Genomic DNA, 6816 nt, shown 5'->3' with positions numbered 1-6816 from the left:
CTTTAGGGTATTAGGCTTTCAAACACACCTAAGGACTTACAAGCTCAAATCAACTAGGTTACAAATCAAGACAACCTCCATCTAATCATTTCACACTTCTCATCTTTTGGGAGAAGTCCTCACTTTTTTATTGCTTTTGCAACTTCTTCTTCTTCTTCTTTTTTTTTTTTTTTTTTTTTTTTAATTATTAACCTAGAGTTCGGGCCCTCCACCTTTCGGCGTGAAAAGTTCAGTACTTGATGATGCTAGAATCCTGGCTACTTAGTGAAAAGGGGTTGTTATCCACCTTTATTAAGAATGAAAGCTTTCAATGCACTACTAGCTCAATTGGGATATAACCAATTCAATAATCAACAAAGTATGTACCCCACAAATGAATGCTAGTGTGCGCCTATGCTAGTGTAGAATACTAGAGTGAATCTTAAAACAATCACAAAATCAGGATGATGTGGACCACAAGTGCAAGCAAGATATCAATCTTTCGAAAAATTTACTACTAAATGGCATCCACAAGGCATACAAGGAGTATTGGACTCTTAAGTCAAGCAATTTTTAAATTTTAAGCAATATAGTCCTCAAAAGATCAAAATCATAGCTAGTTATGGACCAATTATAGAAAATTTCTCAAATACACAAGTCATGCTCGAAATTTTGAAGTTAAAGTAAATACTGCAATTAAAACCATTACCCCCCCAAACTTAAATGGCACAATGTCCTCAATGTGCAAAGAGAACAAAGGAAAGAGTATACCAGTATAACTAAGCAAAGAATGGCCAGGACACAAGTATCCAAAGTAGGTGGCATAGCCCCCCCAAACTTGGGGTTAACTGTGGTCCTGAAAAAATGACACTGGATAAAAGTTCATTAGACAACAAAGGGGATAATAACAGTGCACAGTAGACATGCAAGTGTAAATGGGATAAGAAATTGAAGTAAGGAGAGAGGAAAAAGGGTGGTCCTGAAAAATTCAGGCAGTACTCTCTCTTACTGAAGTCACTGGGATGCACTTAATGGAATCAATCACAGACAGATATATCAATATGCATATATGACATCCAAAAACAAAGTATGCATAAAAGAGAAATAAAGTATAGTGCAGTACATCCAGTGTCTTGGTGAACAGACTGGCCGCAAGTATATAACAGTAGCAAAAATTTGGCAGATATCACAGATATATTATAGGAGAAGAAGATATGAAAATATCAAGTGGAGGAGGAGGGACGAGTAGGGCGTGCTCCGTGGATGTCTCTGGATAGATCATGTAATGCGGCTATAACATTCGTACGGAGTGAAGCAATATCAGCCCGGATGGAAACCATGACATCCTCCAGAGTCTGAAGACGCTCTCTGAAGCTGGGTATCTGAACTGGAGCCTCAGGTGCTGCTGGAGCGGGAGAATGATGATCCTGAGCCTGCTCATCATCATGAACGGGCAACCCAATCGGAGAGTGATGCTCTGGATCCTCTGCGGGCTGCTCCAAATTAATGTTCATATGCATGGTAGCCGGATCGACTGGTACATCGTCCGCCGCCTGCTGTGCTGCCTGCTCCAACTCCTCTTTCTCTAGCTCCTCAGCTGCCTCTACAGCATCGTCCTGTAGACTCTTGATAAGAGCCTTGTAGCTCTTATCCTAGTCCTTCTTCTGGAATGTGCAGGCCCCAGACTAAGGGTCTCTCAAAATCTATATGATGAGATGGCCAAATGGGAGATACTTAGCCCGTTTGGGCTTGGCCTTGCTGATGTGATTAACATATAGCTTCATCATAACGCTCCAGATGAGTGCAGGAATGGATAGCCAATGCCCTGTATAGAAGCTGTACAGAGCTGTCAGGTAGTTGCCGTGCCTCTGTATCTTGTGGTTGGCCATGAAAACATTTCGGAATAGCACCGAATCAAAGAACTAAAGGTCGTCTGGCAGATAAGTCCGAGTGGCGAAAGTCTCGCCATCTACATAGCCACCTGTGAGTGCCACAGTCATGTCTGCATAAGAAGGCCTCCACAGAGTAGGATATGTAGTCTGGAGAACGGGAGGGCAGGCGTGTGGACATCGGCATGATCGAGATAGAGTGTCTACAGTAATACTGATGGGGTAGCCGTCAATGGCAGTCTGTAGCTTCGCCAGGTTACTCAGGGCAAGTCGGAGGTTCTGGAAGAACATTCGGACCAACCTTGGGTACACTGGATAAGTAACAAGGGCCAATATGGCTGAAATGCCCTTCCGGTCTGTGTCATCATATGCTGTTTTGGTAAGAACAGACCGGGAGAAGAAGTCTATATCGAAGATCGACTCATGCGCCACCTGAAGGAGTGAGTATCTCAGCAATGGCTGGTCTAAGTATTGGGCTGGCTGAGTTGGTGGTGGTGATGGAGATTGTATGTGCCCAGCCTCAGCGTCAGCCTGTGAAGAAGATGCCTCAGCCGAAGACTGTAGTCTACTGTCAGCGGATGGAGACTGAGGTGGAGTAGGCTCTGCTGGCTCCTCCTGAATATGAGAGGGCTCTGGCTCTAACTCGTGAATGGGGTCCTAGACGTGAGATGGACCTGCCTGGTCGTTTAATCTCCGCCTGACTCTGCGGTGATAATGTCCTCGGGCAACAGTCTTGACCCTAGCCATGGCCTGCAAAATAAAAGGAAAACTTACAAAAAGGAAGTCAGTACCGGTATAAAGAATTAAAACATAGTTTATAGAATCATGTATGTCAAATAAGATAGACAAAACAGATAAAGAAACATGAATCTATGCAAGTGATAAAGAATAAGTGACATGATGTGAAGCATGCTAGATAGTATAAGTATAGAATGCATCCAATGTGGAAAACACATGCATTAGGCATGTATGAGATAGCAACAAACACAAGAGATGGTGTGTGAAACAAATTTGTGAAGTTCGATTGATCATAAAAATGTGAGATCGATGAAAGTTCGATTGATCTTGAATAAGTGAGATCGATCTGAGAAAAAGTTCGATCGATCGAACCGTGAGGTGATATTCGAAAAGTCACAGATCTGTAACGTGGATAGCACGGGGGCCTCACAAACAAGCTTGTGGGCCCCTTTACACAACAAATCAACAATTTTGGTCACTTTCCTTGACCCGTGACCCTCAAAATCAAGATTAAAATAAAAAAATATAAAACGATATATATACATAGCTTCAAAGCTTCATCAATGGCAAGATTCATCATCAAAACATCATAGATCTAACATGGAAAATATGGATTCATGAAAATAAAGCTTGAATCAAAAGAGGGATTTCAGATCTTACCCCAAAACCGAGAGATGAGATGAGAGGGAGATGAAATCTGAGATCTGAGATGAGGGAGAGAGATTCGAGATGAGATAGAGTTGTCAGAGGGTTCGCCGGAGGTGGGGAAGTGAGTTGCAGCGGCGAGGGGCGAAGATGAGGGTGTTAGATTGATCTGTGGTATCGATCTAATAACCCTAGGTTTAATTTTTAAAAACATTTCTTTACCAGTTCGATTGATCGAACTGAAATCTCAGATCGATCGAACTTCAATCGATCTCTTCTCATTAAAAGACAAAATTATTTTATTTATTTATTTATTATTATTATTATTATTTTTTGGAATAATTGAAATATAAAATAAAAGAAAAGAAAAGAAAATATTTTTGGGCTCCCCTTTTTTTTTTTTAAATTGAAAATTCAAAGCAAAAATCAAACTTAAATCAAAACAGTAAATCAAAGAATAGAGATCGATCTCTCCAAGATCGATCGAACATGCAAAACTTGCAAACATGTTCGATCGATGGGACAGAGAGGCTTTTTGATGCAGGTTAGATGCAGGTGCAAAATTTTTCTAAGTGTTGAGACTGCAGATTGATCCAAGATGAAGTTGGATTGATCGAAGAACTAAAGATCGATTTAGGAACAAGTTCGAACGATGGGACAGAGAACTGAAATATGCAGGTTTTCTTTGAATGATTGGATAGAGAGGTGATTGGATGCACGTTGGATGCAAGTATGGAGTTTGATCGATCGAACCTCTTTTGAGATAGATCGAACTGATGCAAAATGTCCATTTTCAACATGAAAGTGCATGCAATCCTAATCACAGTTCCTAGCAATGTATATGAACCTAAAGCAAATATCTAGACTTCACAAGAAATGAAATTTAAAATAGAAATGAGGGAGGAATAGGGTTGTGACACCCTACGAAATGTACTAGTCTTTAACGTCTCTAGCAAGACGTTGGGCTCTTTTAGTCTGGATCAAACATCTTGTAGTGCATCCCCTAACAAATGCACTACAAGATGGTTCCCTAAGGAACTTGTTGGATTAGGCTCAAAGGAACTTGTTGGTCCTTTGTCAAAATGATCTTTGGGCTTCCATGCCCTTTTAAAACAAGATTTTGAAACTACTTTCTTGGAATTCAGGGTTGAAGATAAACTTTTTGAAATTTTGGTTTCACACAAAGGCTCTATTCCTTCACATTCATGGTCATGATATTTCTCTTCAACATTCACTTCTTCATGCTTATCAAATGAATTTAGGGTTGGATTGAAGATATTCAACTTCACCTTCATGTGGCTAAATGAGATCTTCATTATCCCCGTCTTACAATTAATGTTGGCATTCGCGGTTGCCAAGAAAGGACGGCCAAGGATAACGGGAATTTGGCTCTTAGGATTTGGGACTGGTTCCGTGTCAATGACAACGAAATCAAAGGGGAAATTTTTTTTATCAATCTTAATCAATACGTCCTCAATGATACCCCTAGGCTTTTTGATTGATCGGTCGGCAAGTTGTAAAACCACTGTCGTAGGTTTTAAGTCTCCTACACCTAATTTGACATATACCGAGTTTGGAAGAAGATTAACACTTGCTCCTAAATCAAGGAGAGCCCGATTAATGATATGGTCACCAATGATGCATGAAGTGGTAGGTGAATTGGGGTCTTTGAACTTTGAAAGAGTGTTATATTGCAAAATAGAGCTTACTTGCTCGGTCAAGACCACTTTCCTAGGTGCTTAGCTTTTGTTCTTCCTTTTTTAGGTGTATAAGTCTTTTAAAAACTTGGCATAAGCCGGAATTTGCTTGATTGCATCTAAAAGTGGAAGATTGACTTTCACTTGCCTAAACACATCCATAATTTCATTTATTTTGGCCTTTTGCTTGTCAATTGAAATGGATCATTTTAAGACATCTGAAAATGGAGTTTTTGGTTCAAAAACTTTTTCAGAAATTTTCTTTGAAGTCTCTTCAACACAAGAGGTTTTGAAATCATTTTGCAAATCACTTTTCATCAAATCAGTTTTCAAATCGCTTTTCAACACTAACTCACTTGAATGATCATGCATATGCAATGAAGGAGGAATATGATAAGAAACGGGACGGGTGTCAGCTTTGGGTTGCACCGGTTCACTTTCTTCATTGGACATGCCCACTTGGTTGTCCACAATCTTCCCACTTCTCAAGGTAGTCACCGCATTGATATGCTCAATTGTGTGACCTTCCGATGAGGAATGAGTTTCCATAACACATTGTTGCTTGGGTGGGGCATTCAAAGGCAGTTTCCCTTTCTATCTAGCATTTAAAGTACTAGCTATTTGCCCTACTTGGGTTTCTAGCTTAGCAATGGATTGAGAATGAGAATGAGAATGAAGCAATTGAGTGTTCGCTTCTAGAGTGCCTAGAGCGGTCAAAATTTCTCTTCAAAAGTAGGACTCCTAGAATTTCCTTGAGAATATGATGGTTGATTAGGAAAATGAGAATTAGAAAATTGATTTACTTGCGATTGAAATGATGATCTAAAACCTTGGGAACCTTGGCTTTGCATCGTAGGTGGAACATACTTCCCTTGAAAACCACCTTGGGGAGGGTTTGAGCCTTCCCCTTGGTTTCTCCAAGAGAAATTTGGGTGATTCCTCCAACTAGAATTATAGTGATTGCCATAAGGATTGTTCCCTTGATTAACAAAAGCTGCATTGACTTGTTCATGATACTCACTTTGCATATGTCCATGACAATTGGAAGTAGAATGTAAAACACTTGAACAAGTCATACATGATTCATTAGATGCATGATGGGAATGGTTGGGGATGGAAGATACTTGATTTGTCGAGTTTTGGTTGATCAAGAATTGATCAAACCTTTGAGATAAGGATTTCATCTCGGCGGCTATTTTATTGGAATGGTCAACTTGATGTAAGCCAACACTCTTCCTTCCACTTGAATTCCTACCATTCTTAGAAGATAAAGTTCGATGCAAAGAATTTTTACTCATGCTCTCATAAAGACGCCACACGTCATCCTCATGCCTATCAATATAAGAGCCACCCATGGAAGCATCAACCATGCCCTTGTATTTATCGAATAAACTCTAAAAAAAAAATTAAACTAATTGCCATTTGGGCATGCCATGATGTGGACACTTCCTAAGCAATTCATTGAATCTTTCCCATGCCTCATGGAACGTTTTCCCATCCCCGTGTGAAAACTCTCGAATTGAGGTTCTCATGGCATTGGTCTTAGAAACCGGATAGTACTTCTTCAAGAACTCTTGTTGCATTTCTGCCCAAGAAGTTATTGAAAAAGGCCTAAGATTGTTAAACCAGTATTTTTCCTTGTCTTTAAGGGTGAATACAAAAATTTTAAGCCTTAAGACCTCTTCCAGCATGTCCATGTATCTCACGGTGGAACATACTTCAAGAAACTCATCCAAATGCTTGTAAGGTTCTTTACTTGGAAGTCCATGATAGTTAGGAAGCATTTGAATGGTTTGTGGTTTGATCTCATAGTGGTGTGCTCTAAATGGTGGTAATTGAATGCATGTGGGTGCATTGTATTCATTAGG

At 40.0% G+C, this 6816-nt stretch overlaps 1 pseudogene; it reads left to right on the top strand.

The window, feature by feature from the left end:
- Positions 1 to 6376: 6376 nt before the first annotated feature.
- On the top strand, positions 6377 to 6475 carry LOC132280334 (small nucleolar RNA R71; annotated as a pseudogene).
- The last annotated feature ends 341 nt before the right edge of the window (positions 6476 to 6816 follow it).

This window comes from Cornus florida, unplaced genomic scaffold (assembly GCF_030987335.1).
Source record: "Cornus florida cultivar Cherokee Brave unplaced genomic scaffold, ASM3098733v1 CherokeeBrave_3.0.0_Hap2_Chr10, whole genome shotgun sequence".
In the NCBI taxonomy this organism is placed as follows: Eukaryota; Viridiplantae; Streptophyta; class Magnoliopsida; order Cornales; family Cornaceae; genus Cornus; species Cornus florida.
Note: the sequence above shows the minus strand (reverse complement) of the source record. Positions and strands in the feature narration are given on the sequence as shown.